Genomic DNA, 24,499 nt, shown 5'->3' with positions numbered 1-24,499 from the left:
GCTAGAAAAAATAATCTGTCGGATATTCCTGGTTTAGTTTGTTAGATTTAAAGGAAAATACAGGAGGACTATTTCTGATATTTCAGGTGTTTCAAGAATTGTTTCCGGAGTTCATGTTTTGTAGACTTTCGCCAATATATCCTATGATGTTTTTTTATCGTTACTTTATTGTCACAAAGCATATCGTTACGTTTCTTTTCTCATGTTTCTGTATGAAAATTACTTTTACTATCGCGTTTGGGATACATATTCCTGAGTAAACGATATTCTTTTTGCTTACTCGCCGTTAAAGATTAAGATCTTTTGACTTGCCCATTATAAAGGAGGTAAAATGAAAGCTCTTTCAAATAATTTAGTGATGTCATCGAAGTGAAATGAAGTTAAAAGCGTTTATATCCTCCCACAATTTTATGACATTTAATAAGCTTCATAGTAATCAAATCAAGGATGTTTTCTTGTAGAATAGTTACATTACGATCCTATTTATCAAGATTACTTACAACTTTGAGATATAACCTTAATGGAAATAAATATCTGTGCTGTCTATTTAACTTGGAACTTCCATCGGAAAAAACAATCCAACGTATTATAACAAGAAAATTTCAACGACTCGAGGTGCGTGGAACGGAAATTGTATTAAAAGCTTTCGTGATTTCCAACTTTCTGTCTTTCTGAGAGCTCCTAAACCTTTTATCTGCCATATCATCAAATGCTTTCTTTTTCGCATTTTTCATTTGCTTTTTTATCTTTTTCTTCCACTTGATATAAATACGAAAAGAACAATGGCCATAAGCATTTTGAAAAAAAGCGGTCTTAAGCATTTTGAGAAAATTTATTAACATTTGCTAATGCTGTTTTTATGCAAAATCTTTGCTACACAAACAATTAATGTGATAATTTATTTACCATGATTTATTTATGTAATGTATTGGGAAAGGTTTCGATTGACAAAATGTCCTGCCAGTTTTACTCTTTTCTCAAAAAGACTATGAGTTTGATACTTCAGTAACCTTTATATAACATTAATTGCATCGTTCTTATTATAAAAAGTGGAATAAACAAAAACCGTATTATCGAATTGCCTTAAATTTTTAGTTTAAATAGTTTTATTTTTCCAAAAACAGTTTTAAAAAAAGGTTTATAGTTTTTACTTTATTTATTTACTTTTTCTAAACCAAACCCATAATTTGATAGATTGCGATTTTACACAAATATATTATGAATATTTATTCAAAATTTCTTCTGTGCATATTTAAATATTTACTGAAATCAGTAACGTTTTCTAGTTAATTATATATATGAAAATTGTGTACAAACATAGAACAAAATGTGTTAAAGAAAATAGAGCAAACAATGAAAAAAAATTCGAAGTTGAATTTCATTTTTGTACAGATATTTTACATTTTAAGCTTCCAATCTTTGTATGGGAGAAAAATAGAAAGGGCAGATAAATTTGCATTAAGTAAAATCGCCACTTTCTAACTGTGCCATTCAAAGGAATTTTCTCCATCCACTTCATTAGAATCATGCTAAGGCCAGGAAATGATTAAAAATCAATTAGAGAACATTCATTTCTTTGCTTAAAAAATTAATGTCTTCAATCATTTCTTTTTCAGCAAAAGTTTTTATTAAATTAAATTAAATTCTTTGCTTAAAAAATTAACGTGTTCGCTATTTTCTCCTACACGATTATTGTACATACCATCGCATTAAAACAATGTGAACAGAAATAAACTCTTTTCTCTTCTAATATTCGTTCATGAAAAGAAAGAAATGATTTAGTTAGCATTTCATGTTTCGTAAGATTAACTTTTGAAAGACCTAGCGTTGAAAATTTGCGTACAAATTGAAGATGCGCACTAATGTACATTTATTGTTTATTAAATATGGTGGACATGTACTCTAATGATTATATATTAATAATTTATTAAATATGATAAATCCTTGTTTGCTATTGTAATAAACGGATTCTTTGGTGTAATCAATAGTTTATTTATTTTCCTATGTGCAATATAAGAGTTGAAAGTGTGTTTCGCCAGACAAATGATTTTTCTTATTTTCTCTCTACATATGACGATGAACTAAAAAGAAATATTATTTAAAACTTTTATTAAAAAAAAAAATTCGAAATTTGCCTATATGGATAACGAGCATCTCTATAACTGGCAAACATTTAAGTTTTCAATAAAACTCCATGCTTTTAGATGTTCTTATATTTTACTTATATTCATTTCTATCGCGTCTTCACTGTGATCTGGGCGTACTTGGCTCGAGTCTCGGTTCGTGCCTGTTTGTTCTTCTGTTTTCTCTCTGTGAGATGTGTGAATGTGAACCCCTGCAAAAAGGGGCTGTGCAAGCGAATGTGACGCATGAAGTATCTAAGTCGTACTGTTAGCCATAGTTGGCGCTACTGAAAAAACAAGAGATGCTCGTTTGCCTTACATCACATAACAAATCTCTCAGCGGGCTTGTAAAGTGCCATAAGTAACAACAACAGTATGGATTTCTATGAAGACCATTTATTAAAATTCAAAATACCTGAAATTCTTGAAAAATCTTTCTAAAAAGATACACGTTCATATTTCTCATCGTTCAAATATGTAAAGATGTAACAGGTACGTTAATTAATTGCCACCAGAAGACACTAGAGAAAAATTCACGAAATTCTGAAATCCCTCTTTCAAGTACGCGTCCGATTAAATTAAAAAGTAAGCTAATTATACTAAACAATATTTCTAGAAAACCGAAAAAAAATATTTTGTGCTATCTCTAGATCTAAAGGATCTTTATTCTACATTGACAATGAAGTCAAATATATATAGTTTCCTGTTATTATAGATTCATTAAAAATAGAGAGAGACAAAGTAACACTATTGTATCAGCTTCTAGATTAGTACAGCAGTGTTACTATGCCAAAGAAATGGAATGTTGTTTCATAGTTCAAGATTCATAAGAAGCTGATCATTGTTAACTGTGATTATAAATTATTCTCTGAAAAACTTTCACAAAACTCCTGAATTATGCGTACAATTTCTTTCTAAAATCCAAGTTTACTCTACATTATCAATACACATTTAAATAGGGAGATTATTTCAAAGCTATGCTTTTCATACATAATAGAAATAACTAATATAAACACTCGAATAATAAATAGAGAGATAAAATAACAAGGACATTATAAATGCAGCTTACTTAAATTACTTACTCCAAAACATAAAAATGATGAAATTTAAAAAATAAATGAGAAAATTATCTGATTATCCTTGTTTGATAGTTCATTGTTTGAGAATTTTGAGTTTGATTATGCATCATGACATTATAGAATATTTTGAATTCGGTTCTTCTATTGTAAGATAAACTTGTGAAGAAAGGAATATAGATATAAAAGGTCGAAATTCAAATTTTTCAAAGGAAAAAAAATTCGCATTTGTATTCAAATTCATTTTACAGTAGCGGCCAAATGATATGAAAGGACCACTCTGGATATTGTCATGAATTTAACATACAGAATCAGGTAAAAAAAAAACCTTTTTTTCGTATAATTACCCATTACTGAAAAAAAAATGAGATATATTTATAAACAGACAAGTCCATCTTTGGCTTATTTCTACTTGAGATTGAAAATAAATTAACTTTATAAAGAATGCTCCCTGCTTGAAAATTCTTTCAAATGATTTATTTAGATTTGTGTGTAATTTTTATTATATTTTTATGTAGTGATAATCTAGTTAAATAAAAAGGTTATTTTATTTTGTAATGTAATTTAAATTCTCTTTATTCATTAAGTGATCTGTAATTCATGATGCATTTAAAATAATCAATCACAAATTTATAATTCTGCCTTCTCTTTTATTTGTTTATAACATAATAAATTTTGATGTTGAAGAACCCATAATGTAAAACTGTAGATGAAATAAAAGGATCCAAATAGTTGAATGCTGATCAGTTTTTCTTTCACGTGGACAGGCTCTGATTATTTCTAATTTCTTTTTTGGGCGGGTCTTAAATAACTTTGCTTGTGTTTATGCTAGAAACATCAGATATTCTGCAACTCAAATAAATAAATAAATAATCGAACCATTGACGATAACGCAGCTCATAATATGAAGCAATATTTTATTAACATTCTTTGGCCCTTAAAGCCAATTTGACTCCTATCTACACTTACACCATTTGTGCAAAATGAAATTAATCAAAATGATAATTTATATTTTGTATATTTCAACCAGTTTGGTAAAAAAATATATTGACAACTTTTGGAACTTTTAACTTCTCCCTTAGATTCAATTTGACTCATACCTGAAATCAATTGATCAAATGGTTTGTGAAACAACAAGCTCGTGAAAAAAATTGCGAGGCTATCAAAATAAAAATAATTGCATAATGCGAAACCAATATTTAATAATTCTTTCGCCAGATTGATAGATTTAGTAATTTCAAATATCCGAATTCTCGTGGAAAGCGTTAATTTTTGGCTCAATTCAGGACTGGTTTAGCCACAGTCATCAGCATTAATAAATTACATTTCTCCACCTGAGGATAAATAGCTTCCATTTTGATAAAAAATATCTATCTAGATCATCCAATAAATTCTCATTAGGATCTCCATATAATCATTCTAAATATCTTCAGTATTAATTAGTCTGGAACTCGAGTTTTGTCTCGTAATTTGTGTGGACGCGTCCGTTAATTTGTTAGCCGATTCAACTTTTCTTTCAAAAACAGGTTCAGTAGATAAAAGGCATTCAGTAACGACTCTAAATTCTTGCTTTCTAGAAAAAAAATCTAACGGATCTCTCACAAATGAATTAAAAACATACTCATATTATAAAAATCCACTATTTAACCACCCTTTATATGAAATAGTGGAATTTTACTTCGACCGAGTGAACTAATCAAGATTTCTCATTTGCATTCTAGATTTAAGAGGGTTCTGCTTGGAGCTGTAAAAAAAAGAAGAGAAAATTATTCTTCCACAACATAATTTTTGATGTATAGTAAGGATGAACTAATTATAATGTTTACTGTGTAGAAAGAACAATTGATTCACCAAAAAAATGTTTCGTATCGAAACAATAATAAAAGATACTTTATACTTTTGGAATATTCTAATGGAATTATTTTCACTGAATGAATATAGTTGAAATAAATATTATTTAAAACCAACTTGAAATGATAAACCAGCACTTGGATACTCTACTTTTAATTTAGTCAACTTCCTGATATGAATCCTTTTAGGCGATATACTTCGCAGTGGCGTAGGCAGAGCAAGTGGTCTCAGAACATAATATTATATTTATGACTCACCCAGTTCTCATCTACGGCTCATCTAGCTGAAATGATGGAGGCTGGAGCATTTTCGCCTACTCATCACATGCGATTTTAAACAGTGACAGAAATACACTAATGCTTTGTTTCCATGACACCTCTTAGAGACTTGTTCCTATATCATGCGACTTGGCTCGATGCCGTATATTGGGGACTCGTGGTTAGTCAAATTTCAAACAATCGCTCTGTTTCTTTGGCGTGTACACTTCATCAATCTCTAGTGGCCTCGAGTGAACTGCTTCTCGAGAATACATTATCGTCAGACGTTCTTCTTCAGTTTTATTTGTTATATTCTTTAATTTTAGAAATTTTTTTGGAAATAATTTTCATTGACGTTTATGAATCGAATTGTGGCGAGGAAGAAGCTTGTGTCTTAGGGAAGCAGCTTGTTATGTGTTGTCTAGTTGAGTGCTAGAATATTACTTGTAAAAGAACAATTGAAATTTAAACTCAAATGAATTTTTAATTTCATGTGTAATTTTCTGATTTCATACAACATAATTCAAGATATTGCTAATAGTTTAGTTTCAAATTTTATGAACCATTTCTTCAAATGTTTGAAGTTTCGAAAGTCATTCCTGAAGTTTTTGAAAATTTCTCACAAAAACACCTAAATAAAAGAGTTTTGTAAAAGAATGATGCTTTACACGCAAACATAATAGTTTATCATTAGTCAATAATAAATTAGAATGTACAAATCCTTTTTGGTGTTTCCATATTATATATTTTACAAAAATTATTTAAAACGTGTTTGGATGATTTAATTTCAAGTAAGAAATTGTAATTTTAAATCAGTTTTGTAATTTCGAATAAGTGAACGAATATTTGTGTTTCTACTTAGCGAAGTATGGTGTATTTTAGACAAGATACTCTAAACCCCAGATCATAGGGAAAAAAGGCACTCAAGGCATCTGTATTTCCCTCACAATCTCTGTTCACCGTCTTTATACTATTGAATCTTTAAATTAGTAACTAGGGTGAATAAACAAAAAGAACTCAGATAGGTATCTGAATTGTCTCATATCTACCCTACAACAATACAGTATTTGAGTCTTCAGATCCGGACAAATTTCACAGTTCTGAAGAACCCAAAGTCGCACTCAAGCTCCTCTAGCTACTAAGTTAGGACTTTAGCACTTGGTCATAGTTGTGCGTTTCCCGAAATAGCAGATTTGTTGTTACCTATACACTATGCATATTGCATCTGATTCACAGATAACAACTGAATGTGAAAAAAAACATTTTAATCAATTTCAGCATTTTAACGAAGAACGAAAAATATCCTTTCTCATTGTTCCTTTCAATATCCTTTCTCTCTCAAAAGTGTTTATTTCAAGAATATAATTTAAAAAATAATTATCGCACCAGAAAAGTAAAACTATTTTATATTTCAAAATATAATCATAATGTTAATGTAGCCACTAAATATTTGCTTTTTCAGACTTCATTTTTTATCTCAAAGGAAAAAACCCTTCTTTCTTTGCTTTTTAAAAGATAGTTTAATAACTCCATATGTTACTTTTGTATTGATTTCATCTAATTTTATTGCTTGAATTTATGAAAAGGATGTTCTTAGGATCTTGGAAATATATTTTAATGATATTTAATGATCAATTTTTTACGTATAAAAATAGATGTGACCTAAAAATACTTAAGACTGAAAGGGGAAACCATTCTACAGAAATATTTATTATATTAGACTATCAATTCCGTTTATTAATGTCTTTGACATTAAAATCTGCAAAGTGATTTATGAATTTTAACAAAATTCACGATTAAAGCTCAAACTAAGGAAAGAACTAAATACTCTTTTTTCTTCTTATTTCTGAGCATCAAAGTATCAAGATAAGAGACAAATTTTTATATTTTTATGTCTTTAACAATAACCACACACTATAATATTAAAAGATGATATTTAGGAAAAACAAAATATTTCGAAGAGATACAGTTATATACATTAATAAAAAATAAGTACATATTGAACTTTATTAGTTTTCCTTAAGTAATTATAAACGAAATTGTCAAAAAGGTGCAAAGGGCGGGGTAAATAAATTCGGTACTGAGCTTTTAATATCTAAAATATAGATTCTTATCAAAATTTGAACCAAAGGACCGACCATTTGTTGGTTCGCATACATGTAAACCCAATAACTCATAAACGGAATAATTTAAAGAAATGAAATTTTGTATGTTACTTTGTGACTAGAATTCTACATTCAAAAGACATATTCGCACTATAGATTAAGTAAAAATGTTATATTCTCACCCAAGATCTATATTTCGTAACTATTGTTCGTTAATGCGATGACAAGGAATTTGTTGTCTTACCGAAAGTCTATATTTTTATGCCGGGAGGGGGGTTACGATTTTAATAGGAGAGAATACGAGAAAGTTTCGAGGAGACAGCACTCGCTGGTTTAACTTGACTTGGTTTAAAATTTTGTAAAATTATTTATTTTAGAAGGCAAAATTACATTTACGTAATTTTATAATTCATTTATAAGTTAATCAGTTTATTTAATCAAAGTTTGATTAATTAACTTTGGCACCACCTGGTAGTAAATTGGAGTAAAGGTTGATTATAAAATTACATAATACTTATATTAATTAAGTATAAATAAAGGATTAAAAAGTTGAAAATATCTTTAAATCATAAAAAAAAATTCTATCTTTCGGCCCAACAATGAAAATGTTTTTTTTAATAACTATTTTTAAATTTATTAAAATTTGCTTTAACTGAAGAAAAACGCTGTCTTTTTTCATTTTAAATTTATTCTAATAATCCCCAGTTTTCTTGAATTATCGTGAATTATTGAATCAGTCGAATCAGTTAATGTTTACTAATAAGCTTGAAACAAATTATACCAATTTATTTATAGAGTTCGTATAGCATTTTGCATAGTGGAAATAAGCATAGTAATATCAGGCAAATGAAAACATCTTGTTAAACCGATAACATATTTAACTGAATTTTTCATATGATCTTCATGCTATAAAAGTCTGATATGATTTTAATAACCCTGTCATCGTTTCATATTAAATGTAGAAAATTATTAATTTAAGAGCATTTTGTTATAGAAAAATTTCACCCTGTCATATAATAGAATAGATTAATATCCTTTTAAATATTAGATAACATAAGTAATTAGGTTTTTCATTTAACTGTGATGCTATGACACCTTTATTTCAATTGAATTCAATGACCTCGTCGTCATCTTTAATATTAAATATAGAAAATTAATTTTATTATGAGTAAAATACGATAATAAAATCTAATCAAAATGGAAAGGTTGGTAAAATAAATAAATAAATAGAAATAGCAATTATTCTTTGAAATTTAAGTTAAGAAATTTCAGAAATTAATTAAGTAATTTTATATTGTTATTTAAATTTTTCAAATATTAATTTGATTTAATATTGTATATCAAAAACAAATAATTTGATATTTAATATTATAAAGACAAAGCTATTAATATTTTATAACTTTTTTCAAATAACCCTTGGCCGAAATCGGAATTACATGAAAAATGAAACACAGGATCAGAGGATGAAATCGTGCACTAGAGCGATTAAATTTAAACTAAATAAGAAGATGACATTTTTCGAATAAATAGCTGATACCTTTCTTTTCAATAATTCACTTTCAAAATATCACGAATAAAAAGACAGATAAGATGCCTATGTTTATCTAATATTACATATGTTGTATTCAAAAAACGAAGAAAAGTGAAATTCAAGTAAAAATATCAAATCTTGTTTGTAATGGAAATATTTCTTGCGTATCTCAAGGGAATTTGCTATTCAAATTATAAATCTTTTCCTTTCTTTTCTTTGCAAAGATTCGGTTTCGATATATCTCGAATTTTTTCGATTTTCTAAATATGAAAGTTTCGAGTTTCTTTCATTTTTCTGAATAACAGCGGATATTTTATCTTTATATCAAATAAACACGATCGAGGGACGGCTATAAAAAATAATAGTTTGAACTGCTTATATAGCATTTATAAAACTCATTGTCATGAAAATGCATATCGCTTGCATTCGTTTTCAGTTTTCATGATTAAATCTATTTTCTTAATTAATTTTTTAAATTTCCTTTTTCTTAAAATAACATATAGGTACTTTATTAAGAATGAAAAACCGAATAAAAAAATTTCGTTTATGTAAATCCCTTTAAAAAAGATTTCTACTTTTTATTTTCACTTCAATTATCGTTCATCCTATTAACATTTTGAATTGATAACTTTCAGTTTAAATGTGGAATTGGTAAAATATTAATGCTCTGTACTTTATCCCAAATTTGCTATATTTGGAGGAACGTGATTTCGATGTGATAATAAGTAAGGAAATGTTAAGTAAATGTTTCATAAGATGAAAAATGGCGAGATATTTGTTTTACTTTCATTTAGATTATTTTTCTTTCGATTAACATTTTAGATTAATGCTATTTTCCATTTATTTATGGAAATGGTTAAACTTTGTTTAGAAGCCAAAAAATTAAATCTTTGAATGAGTTTCCTGAACTTTTCATTTAAAGAGCCATGGAGGACAATAAATAGTATTGTTTATAACAATTATTTTCTGTTAATCCTTATTTTACTAAAACTGAACTTTTTAAATGTTTTCCATTCTGGAGATTTTTCCATCAGGAAAGGGAACTTGTCACTGGCGGAATTTCTTTCAAAATGTAAAAGATACTGTTTAGTGGGTTTACATATTTGAAAACAAATGTGGAGTTTAAGAATTTTACTTTCTCTTATATGAAGCACAGAGACAGTACTACAATCCTCAAAAAAAAAAAAAAAAAAAAAAAAAAAAAAATCGACATCGAGATTTGACGAATTTTCACTTTTCCGATTTCCTTGAGTTCGAAAAAACACATTTTTTGCATTATGTCTGTCTGGGAACATGATAAGGCAAAATAGTTTTAAGCTAGATGGATGAAATTTGGTATATGGATTACTGACCAAATTTGTAGATTTCTATTAAATTTTGAACGAAATCCATTCAAAGAACATCTATTTGGATATTCTATTACAAGTAAACTCGAAAACTTCGAAACATAAAGAGCTAGATCGAAAAAAATTTGATGCACAGGTTTAGCATCTAAAATATGGATTCTTATCAAATTTTAACCGAATATGTCACAGGGATGACCGTCTATCGATCGGTGTTTTCACATTCGTGAAAGCACCAAAACTCATAAATGCAATGACCGAAATCAATGAAATTCGGTTAATGATCTAATGACTATAACAGTAGTTTCATATCGAATATTTTGGTTTATATCGATATTTTGTTTTTTTTCAGGAAGAAATGTGCCAAAAATAAATGTTCGCACTATAAATTCAATAAAAAAAAAGGCTACATTTATGTGAAAGATCTATATTTCGTAACTATTGTTCGCGGACATTTGTGGCCTTGCATAATACCCATAATTTAATGCGGGGGAGGGGCGATAAGACTTTTATTATATAGTATGTGAAAAAGTTTCGAACAGACCGTTCTCGCAGTTTTTTTAAATATTTTTAAAAAATCTAAATAACCAGGTGGAATGTTATATTATCGATTGTCTAGCGCACTCACACAATATAGCGTGTTTATTATTTAGATTTTTAATATAGAAAAGGAAGGAGATCGAGCATGCATTTTTGATTTCTCTAGCAGACATATGTTCACATACCTTAGGACAGACAGTCGAGCAGACTGTCCACCCATTAAAGAATTTAGTTCAAAGTTAGACAATAATTTTGATGAAAAGTTCATAAGCAAATTTTACCAGGCTAGTATATTGAATTTTGGAATTTCCTTACATGAAAACGGTTCGCATTCTGACTTCCCGTAGACGGACTGCATCCAAAACTTGATAAAAATCTACTATCTTGATATAAAGACCAGATACAAATTTCATCAATCTAGCGTTTTTCATTTTTGAGTTCGGGTGACTGCGAGACAAAATTGCAGTAAAGATGTTTTTGAAATGAGGGAGGTTTTACAAGTGGAAATTCATAAAAATCTCGAAGTTGAATATCGATTTCTTAAATTTTGACTTGAAAAATAAACCCTCGTGAGGATCCAATTCTCTCGAAGCCTACAGAAACCCTAATTCACACATCTCACATGAAAAGGCTCTTTAAGAGACCAACTTGATACCACTGAGGTAAGTAGTTTTATTATACACTTTTATTTTCGTTTATTTGCTCCTAAATTTTGAAAATTTATGTATTGTTGAAGTCAAACCATTATTTTTATAGTTTAAGAATTTAATTATCAGTAAATTGTTTAATTAAATTTCGAACTATCATTGGATACACCACCAGAAAATAAGTTAGAGAAGATAATCATTATTAGACTCCGTAATATTTATATTAATGAACTAATAAATTAAGAATAGTAAACAAATAATAATTAAAGTAAAGTAATAAATAAATTCTCTGCATTGAGGTATCCTAATAAAAATGTTTTTTTTAATAAATGCTTTTATTAAATATACTTAACTAAAAAAAATTGTCTCTTTATTTTGAATGTATTTCAACAGCTCCTAATCTTCTTCATTTATTATTTTTGTATTGAGTCTATAAAGTCAATTAATGCTTTGATACGTATCAAACGGACACTGCCAGTTTAATTATAAAATTCATAGTGCATTTTGCTGGAGATAAAGCGCGTGTAGTACTCTCTGGCATATTGTAACATTCTGTTAAATAGAAGATTTAACATTCTGTTAAATAGTGGGTAGTTAATTTTTCATGCAACCTACATACTATAAAAATTTGAAATGACTTCAATAACCTTGTCATCATTTCAAATGAAATGTGAACAATTAATGATTTATGATTTATGTTTTATTATAAAATAAAACAATAAAATTTAAATGGAAGGAAATTGTTAGACAAAAAATAATACTACCAAAGGTTAGAAATAAATTATAAAAAGTTAAAAACAATGATAGAGAGGTTAGGCATAAAGTAAAAAAACAACAGTAATTACTCTTTCAAATTTTATTTTAGGAAATTTGGCATTTGATTAAGTAATTTGTATTTTGTTATGTATGTTATGTATAATTTGTAATTTGTATTTTGTTATGTTTATTAATTAGCTTTGTTGTGTACGTTGTCAAAAATTTATTTGATATTTCTTAAATGGGAAATAATTTGATATTTAATATTTAAAAATATAAAGTTAACAATACTATGTAACTTTTAAAAAAATATCCTGAGCTGAAATCGGAACAATACAGTAAATGAAACGCAGGATCAAAAGATGAATCGCGTATTAGAGCGATTGAAACACAAAACTAAATAATAAAATGATATTTTTAGAATAAACTGATGATACCTTTCTTTTGATTCATTCACTTTCAAAATAGCATTAAAAAAACACACAAAGTAAAAAAACAGCGCAAAATGAGATGCCTATGTTATCTAATATTACATCTGTTGCATTCAAAAAACAAACGAAAGAGAAATTCAAGTAAAAATGTCAAATCCTGTTTCTTCTCGGAAACATTTCGTAGCGCATCTCAATAGAATTTGCTATTCAAATTATAAATCTTTTCCTTTCTTTTCTCTGCAAAGATTTGGTTTCGATATATCTCAAATTTTTTCGATTTTTCCAAATGCGAAAGTTTTGGGTTTCTTTCATTTTTCGGAATAGCAGCGGATATTTCATCTTTATGTCAAGTAAACATGGCCGTGGCAAGGCTGTTAAAAATGGTATGGTATTAGGCATAAGGCTGTCTTATATGATATACATAGAACTCAGTTTCTAGAAAATATACATTGCTTGCTTCCTTTTTCCGTTCCTTAATTAAATTCAACACCATGTAGGTACTTTATTGAGATTAAAAACAAAATAAAAAAAATCTCGCTTTTTTAAATCTCTTTACAAAAAGAAAGTTCATGGTGTCTCTTTTTTATTTCCAATTTTGATATCTTTCTTTCAATTAACATTTCATCTTGTTACAACTTTCAAATGTTTATGTGGAATTGGTTAAATACTATTGCTCTTTATTCCAGCCTTTGATGCGATAATAAGTAAGATATTGTTAAGTAAATACTTTCAAGAAATGAAATATGACTGAGTATTTGTTTTATATTGATTTAAGTTATTTTCCTCTAGAACAAAATTTCGGATTAATATAAGTTTCAATGTATATATGGAATTGGTAAAATACTTCTACTTTGTTCTTGAACTCAAATCTGTATTAGTGAAGCATACCATGGATTTTACTTCATAGGCTCCCTTCTTATAAAAGATCATCAGTGACAATAAATAATATTATTTATAACAAATATTTTAGGTTTGTTCCATATTATTAGAAATTTTTTAAACTTTTCTAACTCTGAAACCTTTTCTAGACGGGAAAAAATGAAATTTTTCAAAGACGTTTTTTCATGAAAAACATTTGAACCATATTCAAAACGAACATACAAATTTAAAAATATATTTGGAATTAAATTTTTTTTAGATTTAAATAATCAAATGGTTCTCCCTTCTAATATCACTTATATTCACACAATACAGTGAATTTATTATTTAGATTCTTAATCTAGAGAAGATGATAGAGCATTTTTAAAATTTTTTTTACCTCGTTCAGTGCACATATTGGTATCAATAAAATTTTGAGGCCTTGTTGTCATTGGCGTCAAAACCTCATACCAAATTTCATTTATCTAGCTTGATATGCTGTTGTAAGCGGATTTACATACAGAAGGAAAGACAACCAGACAGACTGTCTACTATTGAAAAGTTTAGTAGAAAATGAGTCAAAAATCTAATTTTGGTGTAAAGATTCTATTCTAAAATTTAAAAAAATTAGCTTGTATTTCTGTGTTCATAATCGAACGAATTACATATAGATATTCCGCCGAAATTCGTTTAAAATTCGCTTGATTTCGTCTGAAATTTGATTAAAAATCTACAATTTTGGTGTAGATACCACATTCGAAATTCTATCAATCCAGAATTTTCTGTTTTTGATAAATTGTTTTATCGTCGAGGAAACAAAATTTCAAACCAGTGGGAGTAGTTTTTCCTAAATTTTCTCTCATACTTTCTTGTAGAGGTGTTATGTCCTTCCCCACCCTCGTATAAAATTATTTTTTAAGTCTCAGGTATGAGAGCTGTGTGCTTCGTAGTATAGTAAAGAAAACAGGCACTCGTGTATTATTAACTGCATGTCATTGATGAATATTAGCTACTATGAAAGAGTTTATTAGCGTATGATCTTTGTCAGTTTTTCCTTTTTTTTAATGATTAATCGCTGAGATGCATGTTAATACACAAGTGCCAGAAAAACGGATATGTATTTTGGCTTTTTTTAACCGATTGAAACCAAAATCTGATACAACATTACAATTACAAGTTACATGATCACACACCAAATTTCATTAATTTAAATCATTGTGTTTTTGATCGATTACGTTTACATGCATGCAAAAGTACCGAATTTCATTAATTTAAATCATTGTGTTTTTCATCTATACGAATCGCTATGTTGGTTGAATAATTTTTAATTATTGCGTTGTAATTTTAACAGCTGTATAGTTTGGTTTGAATTCATTATTTCCAAAATCAGTAGAAGGAAGATTTATGTACGCCAATGGTACATGACAGAAATTTGGGAATGACAAGCGGTTGAGTGCGAATCTTAACCCGTTAGTGTCTAGCATCTTATAGAACAGTAACATTTTACTTCCAATAAATCCAATCCAATAAATAAATTCCGATAAATCGTATTACATTTCATTATTTCTTTTCTGCCTTTTGTAACAAGTCAATCTGTATTCCTAAGTTTCATTTATCCTATATACATTCCCAAGTTACATTTGGCCAGTTTTTAAAATCTAAGTGGCGTCATTTTGAGTTTAATATAATTTAGAATAATTTTACTGAAATTGACGTTTTAAATTAACGGTTAATGGATTAATCAGGTTCAAGTAATAAAATTTTCGAGCCGCTGAAAGTCTCATTTAATAATGGTTCTTGTCCATTATCCATAAATCTTATTGGAAAAAAAATAGTTAAAAGTTCAAAATATTAGTTAATAATTAAAAATAGTTGAATATTCTAAATCTGCCAAATGACAGTTTTAATAGTAAACTGAATTTCTTTTTAATTAATGCTTCATCAGTAATTTTTTGTTTTCTTATGTTTATTCACATAGGAAAAATAAAATTGAAAAAATAAGTAAATATAAAATTAGAGTAAAAATAAGACAAAGAACACATATCAAATGCAAAAAATGCTTATTGTTAAGATTTATCCAAAGTTAAGGAAAATCTTAAAATGATATCTTTCGTTTTATTTCAAAATTTTTGCTCATTCCAATGAGAAAGTTTTTTTTAAACTTTTCAATATTAGTTTCTTAATTTTTCATCACCCACCACCGCTTCGAGTGCATATCTAGAAAGTAATTCTAGATCTTTCAAAATATTGGGAAGAAATTTTACATCGAAGATCCCACCACTTCGGCTAATTTTTGAGCAAATTATTCAAAAGCTCTAAATTTTTGCATATTCGAAATAGATGCTGAATACATCTTACGTATCAATGTTATTTTGTACTGTACGTTTCCGACAAATCAACCAGCTAATACGATTAAATAATTCATATATCTGAGGACTGGAATCCTAATTTCTGTTTTAAAATTTACCATTCTTTTAAAAGAAAGTCAGACTTAGTTATATAGGATCGGGGATTAAAATAACATTATAATCTTTCCACTAGGTTAAAATTACAATAAAGGACAACAAACTGGGATTCATTAATGATTTAAATTTGGTAATTTGTTTTTAATTTTTAGTTTATTTATTAAACTGAGAGCAGTATGAAGTTACAGAAGTTAAGTAATGAGAAAATAAAATTAAAAGATGAATTAGAGAATAACATTGCTGATCTTTTAGTTTTTTATTGATATATCTATAAATGAGGGAAATTTTTTGGGATCTAAAATAATCCAAAATGTTCCAAATATCAGTCAACAGTTCCTCTAAAATATCAGTCAGTTATTTCCAGATGAAAAAAAGTCATATTTTCATATAATAATGTTCATAAATATTTCATTCATTAACCTATCAAAAGATTGAAAATTTTAGATTCTAGATATCAAAATAACCAATTATTTTTGTCAATTCTAGCAGAATTTAATCTAATCAGAATAGTGCTCAAAAAATATTGATTATTTACGCTTAGCTATAATGATTATAGGCTAGGTGTATGCACTTAATTTAACTGAAAAATATGCTAGTTGTTGCTATTCTAAGTTGTATTTATTCTAAGCAGAAAAATAATTTGATTTTTAATTTCATTGAATGTACACCCAAAACGTCGAATATCTCTTTCTGATTTGATATATTGTTTATAAATTATTGCAAAAATTGCCATGAAGTATAAAATGCATTTTATGTCCTTTTTGTCTCTTAGAAATGTTCTCTAAATTTTACGTATTTGTTTTAAATGGATATTAATTGATGGGTGGTAAAATTAATAAATCATTGTGATAAATATTTATTTTGTTCCTCGAAAGTATCTTACCTTAATAAAATAAAAAAGAAATTGTTTGTAAAATAAAACACAGATGGATTAATTCCTTGCTACTCTCACCACTGTTATTAATTTCAGACTGCAATGAAGAGGAGCTTTGAATGACTGCGAAGAAACTAAGCCCAGTCGATAATTACCATAACAAATTCTTGTTGTTGCTATTTATTCTAAGCTGAAAATTGATTTAATTTTTAAGTATGATTAAAAGTATACCCAGAGCGTCGAATTCTCTTCTCTCTCCAAAATATCATAAAAAAGACTTTTGGATGATTAAAAATAAATAAGCACAGCCGATAATTACCAGGTAAAAAAATGCTTATTGTTACTATTTATTCTAAGTCGATGACTAAGTTTTACATTGCGTTTAATTATAAAGCAAACATATTTTCAGAAACGATTGGTAATACGAATATGTTGCACGAAACAGAAATGTTAGATTTCGAAGTGATAATTTAAAAATTTATTGCTGTTCCATGATATTTACTCCAGTATGTAATAAGGAGGAATTTTGGATGATTAAATTAAAACTGAACAAAGCTCGTAATTATCTTATTAAATCTGACTAGCTCGGATTGAGTAAGTTTCACTCCCTGCTCACTTTTAGAATAGAAAAAAAAATCGAGACTGATTGCAAAACTAATATTAGAAGCGTAGCAGTTCATTGCAATAATTTAAATGAGATGATCTTGATATGCACAATTCTGTCGTATTATCATTTCTTTTATTTTTCTTCATTCTCTACACACTTAAAATGAATTATAGTAGGATGCGATGGACAAATCTGGTTACTAAATTTACTATTAAAATTAAACTTTTACTAACTTGATATTTCAGATACCTCGTTAAATATGCCAAGGTTCAACCCGCATTTTCCTTTATACAAAAGAAAGTCTAACAGCTGCATAAGTTTGATGATCTACCCGCATGTAGTCGTGTTTATTATCTTGCAGAGAGGGATTTGAAATCTTAAACTTTGTAAGCATAGCGGAAAAGGGTTGAATTCATTGAAAGAGGCATTTATTACAGAAATATATGCTTGCTAATTTTTTGTTTTCGAAGAATTCACTGATTAGAATATTTAATAAAAAATAAATAAACGAGTAAAGGAATTACATGAAAAAATTCATATTTATTACATTGTTAGATCATCAAACAATTTTTCGAACGTCTTTCACAGCTACGACTAAGATTCTAAAGATGTATGTATTATTTATACAAAGTATAATTTTATATGGAAATATTATATTGTGCATCAAAGCACAGAAATATATATGTTGCACAACAAAACATGATATTTACGAGCCTTTTTTTATAGTCATCATAAATTTTTTCACTTGTTCTGTCTACTTTATATATCTCTATTGGGGCCACTTTTAGTGAAACCAAATCTGTCATTTGTTATGGAATGTATAGATTTTTCAGAAAATTATAGAATTATGATTTTTTCTTATGTATGATTTTATCAAAAGAAGACTTCTCCTATAAAATAAGAGTAAAACTAAACTGCCTTATTTCCGTTAAAGTTCGACTATAAATTAGCATATATGTAGATATAGTTTTTAATTCCCTTCAGATAAGTAGAACTAAACCCAATGCATAACAAAGTAATAAACTAAATATTTTACAGTTTCTCAAAGATCTTACCTCCATTCTTAATGCATTCAACTGAATTGTGCATATGACATGCAACATATTGTAGAACTATATTAGAATTCAATAATATGTGATACATGTTAAAGTATCCTTTTTAACATTTTCTACAACGTTTTAGAAAGTTCTTATTTTGTTGCAAGAAATAATTTTCACTATCTTAAAATGTTGCTGTCTATGATCTTTCTGTTTCTACAATTTGCCTGCATCTTCAGTCATATTTACAATCACATTTGGTCCGTTGTGTCATAAAATCCGAAGTAACTACAACAACATTCACCAAACTAACATTACAAACTACGACTTTAAGGAATCATTGATAGCCTTCGTGCTAAAGTACACTTTCTTAACAGCAAGTTCTATGACATTTGGGAACTTTCTTTCTTTCGTGCATTAAATGCTTTTTTGTGGTTGTAAAAATGCGTGTTTTCAAAATGCTCTTTTGGTCTTGTATAAAAGATTGTCAGTAAAGTATTATGGTTGAAAATTTTTGTAAGCAAGTCATTTTAACTTGGAGTGCAAAATAATATCATAAACATATGTGCCCAAAAAATTCCTTTATTTTTACAATATAAAATGATAAACCTTCATGTGAAACTTAAGTTACCTATCTAGCTAAATATATTTTCTGTATACAACTAAGAGGAAACTATTTTTTTTTGTTTTAAAATGGCATCTATAAAACAGAAAAAAAAATGTGTATATCAATATATGAGCAACTTGTATACTGAAGGCGTATTGAGAAGTGAGATCTTTCCTGAAATAGCAAATAAGGTTCAGTTTTCTATATCGAGAATGGATTTTGTAGCTAAGTTAGCGAATTTAATAAATATAAAAATTTTTTGATAAAAGAGAATAACAAGGAAAAAAAATTGAGTTTATTACAGAAGTTAAGCTCTTCTTTTTCTAATGAGAAATTGCCATTTTCAGATATATATGACTTTTTACTACAATTCATTGTGATAACTGAAGAAAGCAAAAATAGAAGTTTCTAAAGGATTTCTTCTGTTTGGATTAAAGTACATATAAAAGTTATCAATGCATAAAATATTAAGAGAGGAAGTATTCCTGATGGATGATGCAATGTGTGTTTATCTACGAGTGTTAGGTTTATGAGACCACTCTGAAATAAAATCCTGAAACGTTGATTACTGAAGCTAAAGATTTAATCTCTTCAAATATAATAAATTCTTTCATATATTTATTACATTAGTGGAGTTGTATTTACCTCTGACAGTTTTCTTACAGTTAACTTGAATGATCATCGATAGCTCAATTGTTAAAAGATAAGAAATTCAAAAAGAAAAAAAAATTCTTAGAAGAATGGAAATACATTTAATTTCATTTAAGAAATATATGTTCTATGGCTTGAGCATTAAGCCTATTGAATGAATTATCAAAATGTCAAGTCGTTCGTTACCTATCCTGTCGGTTCAGCTGATATTAATCAGATATGTCTTTTGACAAATGACAGGAATAATAACATTTTCAATGATGAATTCAAAAGGCTTCTCAGATGACTATCCGATAAAATTCCTACGCCAGTTAGTATTTAATTTCAACAAAAGATATATGTATTCAGGCGGCTGATCTAGCGCAACAGATAATGGAGGGTTGGAAATTCTTCAGGTAGATTATCTATTGAATACTGAGATATATATTGTCGTTAAGATCAGATCTTCCTCAAATTAATCTTTTGGGTCAATTGATTTATTCAATGTTTTAACAATTTAACTCCTTTAAAAGTATTATTTAATTATGTAAATCATGCAATAGCTCAAAACAGAATCTCTGGAAACGAAATCTTTTGCGCAGAAAAAGAAAGATAAAATTTAGAATATTTAATAAGAAATTATTTTAATCGAGACAATTATGGTATGCGTAAGGAGGGAGAAATAATAAGATAATTTGAGGCGCATTAAATGTCAGTGATTTTAGACGAGAGTCAGGATAATTTTATTTAAATAATATGACTCCATAATCGAGGTGTTTTCTCTCATGTAATTTTAAATTCAATGAAATATTGAGTCAGACATTATTAATTATATAACAAAATTATGAATACACTGATTGAAAAATAGTTTTATGCTATAATGTGAAAATGAAAACATATATCTATATTTTTTTTACGAATCCGAGAGCCTCTTTGAATGTCTGTCTATCTGATAATTTTTATTGCTATCACGCACCTATTTCAGGTGAATCAAAATTTTCCTAATACAAACAGATCATAAACTTCCTAATACAATTTTTTTTTAAGTTTCTTTTACAAGTGAATCAGAACAAAATACTGATCAAAATATACAATTTGAACGAGATATGCGTACCAACAACAAAATTTTATAAGCTATGATGCGATGATATGGCAAATGGACGACATAATAACGTATCTGTGTCTCCAAGGCTTCCCATAAAGGATAGAATGCCTAAATATTGGGAAAACCCGTAAATAAGGTCTCTTTTATCATATTTAACATTGGCATTAAGCCTGGGCCTTCTAAATCGAAAAAATTAGGTTTTTTGGGTTGGTTTCTATCAAAATTTTTTTCTTTATGGAAATTAAAACATTTTCTTAATTTTAAATGTGCTTTAATCGTTAGATAACGGAAAATCAATATATCTAACTATTAGATAAATTAGTTTAAAATTCATAAAATACAAGCATATATACGAAGGTACTTATAACCGCTTTAAAATATCTCTTCGGGTACATTTTGTCCTATTTTAGAGGGACAAAATCAAATTCGCATTGAGTGCCTTCATCTAAAACTCTTCTGTAATTATTAAAATCATAATTATTTCCTATCAAATATTTTTTTTTCAAAATTTGGTAAGTATTTCAAGCATGAAAAAGACCTGGAAGTCCATATCTATGAAAAAATTTGTTTTTTGCTCTCTCAACTTAATTTTATCAAAAAAAAAAAATCTGATCATTTTTTTTTATTATCGAGAATTTACCATTTTGAGACATTTAATTGCTTTCTGTTGTTTCACAGCCCTTCTAGATAATTCAAATTTAATTATTATTTGAGTCATTTTATCACATTTTTAAGTGAGCGAAAGCTAAAGATGAATATAAACGTTTGGCCAGTAGAATTTTTAAAACAGCTCTAATCATTCATGTTGTCAATTAATAATTAAAATCTTTAAGCGACAGCATTATTTCTTTCATGTGTTTAGATTAAACCTCTAACCCCCTAATGATTTTGAATTACTAGCTTTCAGTTCTGAGAAACTAAAGTCTACATACCAAACCATTTTAACAGATACCTAAAGAAGATTTTATCCTGTAGAATTTTTAGAGGATATAAATATAAATAAGAATTATTTACTTTTAAACACGAAAATTGGAAATAGCAGATTCGACCACATGCAGAATTAAAATGATTCACACATTCTTCTATTCAAGTTTACCAATAATACGATTTTGTCTGGTTTGAAACTATAGCGTTCATACTTTCGGTCTTATTTGTTTTGATTGCGTGGCACACAATTGGTTTTATTCATTCCAGACACTAGTACTTTGTCCGTACTTGTACACCTAGTACATCACCCGTTCAAAAATCTTTTTCGAAATGTATACTGACTGAAATCATTTACATGGATAAAAAGCTAATTTTCCCAAATAAATGAATAATTTACTTAATAATATCCAATGAAGCAGTGGGCTGAATGCAATAAATGAAATCATGAAAATTTAATATAATGGAAATTGTATTCGCTACAGCGCATGCTTGTTGCAGATTCATTAGGTGGAAGAATGACACAAAAAAGAATTTTTTCTCATTATATTTCGTGTTACGATTTCATTTGTTTATTTCTAAATACCGTTTCTTATGTTGTTAGTGGATATTAATATTAGACTATTACGATATTTTTTCCTCATGAAGAGAAAGAAAATTTTAAATACACTAGCAGGAGATAATAAACATAATACTATAAAATTCTTAAATGACATTCAAATAGCATGTCTGTTAAATACAAGAAAAGGAATAAGTGAATATGAATAGGTAATTTTTCATGTAGTAAATAGAGGGCTCTTTCCTTTCCTAATGTCCTTTTCTTCATCCCCTTAACTTCGAAAAGGCGACAACTTTAGTGCTAAAAGTGATGCCTTGATTTCATAAGATGGCCATTTGTTACTTGAATTGCTACCATTCGCGGGTAGCTTTTTTAACTCGAAAATAAGATATCCTTGAATAAAATAAATTACAAAGTTTTAGATCATCATCCACTTAATAAAAAAGGATGCTTTTCACATATTAAACGCCAAGGACGGAACGCATAAATAGAGCATTTGGTTAGTTGCGATTTCCTTCTGTGACCTCCAAAGTTTGTCGGCTTTGAAAATCTTGAAGAAGGTGCTCATTCACACCGGCTAACATCTTTCCAGCTACTGTTTGTAGGAAATGTTACTAAAGGATACTCATGGTTCAACTTTATCATGAATCACTTAGTGGTCCAGCGACCACTCTCTGTAGGCATGATGTGAACGCATGACGCATGCTTTCCGTGTAATGACGCATACAATAAATAGAACACCCATCGCTTGACGATAGCAAATACAGATGCAGTCGAAGTTCGATATCTAGTAGGCTGGTAGAACAATATTTGGTGAGGAATTCTCAATATAGCCTGATAGAACCTGTATTTTAATTAATTTTGTTTGGTTAAATTACTTATAGTAGCTGGAAAGATAAACGAGCCTAAGTACAGACAACTACTTCATTCTTTTACAATTCGTGCCGACACATTTTTGGATAATAAATACACATATTATGTATTCTAAGATAGATATTACTGCGCAGCGAATGTATTCTTTTGTAAAATCGCTGACGCTCTGCAATCAACTTCTATTTGCAACTGGCATCTTTTAAAAAGTATCTCTTCCTACAATATTTGAGATAAATATATGAACTCTTAATTTTGCAATTAGGTGGTGCTGCAAGTGGTTTCATTGAGAAGCACATAGGCCCTTTATTGTACTTTACATCCTTCATGACAGTAGCTGTCGCAGTTCTGAAATTAAGGGGTGCTCAGAATTGTTATACGGCACCCTGTATATAAAGACCAGGCAACTTTGGAGTAATGCATTTAATCGAAGTCGATAAAAATGAAACGAACTTTTAGACTATTTGTTTCTAAGTTTAAAGAAATAAGTATTTTTAAGAAAGTAAAAGATAATTTTCCAATTCTAAATAGGACAGCGAAAATGGATATCATCGGTTCATCAAAGCCAAAGTATAATAGAAATTCCAATTCTTTAAATTTCCTCCAAAGGAAAAAGAAGAAGTTTCTTTAGCAAGAAAAAAGTTCATTGAAAAGAGAATATTATCTTCAGTGGAAAGAAATGTAAAAGGTATTATTTATCTTGTAGACAACAAGATTCTAACCGCCTTGACATGGAAGGTATTGTAATATAAGAATGAATTCTATTTGCAATATTAAAGAGCTTTCTGCTTACCACACTAATTTTGCACTATTAACAAGTGACAAATGGACATGTGAGTCAAGAGAGATATAACTGATCATTTCCACTAGGAAAACTTTGGTAACCCTAAGGGTATTGCAGTCCCAATGGGAAAGGAGGGTAGATAGATACACGTTAAAGAGGCGAAGAAATCATACATTGAGGGAAGAGGTCCGACCCTGAGGAAAAGGGAAAGCATGAAAATAAGCCACTCTCAACCCCAGAATAAATAGAGAAAGCATCAGCAATTTCAGTCAAGCAAACAGGGTCTAATCAGAAAGCAAAGAGCATTAACAGAAGGGTCGATAAACTTACAACACAAAAAAATTACGTCCATGAAACAAACAGCTGACAGAATTTTGGTTGATATTTAAAGAGGCTTTTTGCTACAATCTCTTACGGGTGTCATTTGCGATAATAAAATAAATTTTCCAAGAAAATCTTATTATAAGATAATTCATTCTCAATTAATTATTTATTGATTATTATCTTGACTCATATATA

At 28.4% G+C, this 24,499-nt stretch overlaps 1 protein-coding gene across 2 annotated transcripts in view; it reads right to left on the bottom strand.

Annotated features, from left to right (window-relative positions):
* LOC129960780 (uncharacterized) overlaps positions 1-24,499 on the bottom strand; it is a 46,499-nt gene that overhangs the window by 8,554 nt on the left and 13,446 nt on the right. The window contains exon 1 of one of the 2 annotated variants that reach the window (XM_056074419.1): positions 5,308-5,440. The exons of the other annotated variant lie outside the window; for it this stretch is intronic. The gene's annotated coding sequence lies outside the window, so the exon portion shown is untranslated. Of the gene's footprint in view, positions 1-5,307; positions 5,441-24,499 lie in introns of those variants that run through there. 2 annotated transcript variants of the gene reach the window in all.

The sequence above is a fragment of the Argiope bruennichi genome, chromosome X2, assembly GCF_947563725.1.
Source record: "Argiope bruennichi chromosome X2, qqArgBrue1.1, whole genome shotgun sequence".
NCBI classification, from domain to species: Eukaryota; Metazoa; Arthropoda; class Arachnida; order Araneae; family Araneidae; genus Argiope; species Argiope bruennichi.
The sequence above is the reverse complement of the archived record's forward strand: the minus strand, read 5'-3'. Positions and strand labels throughout refer to the sequence as shown.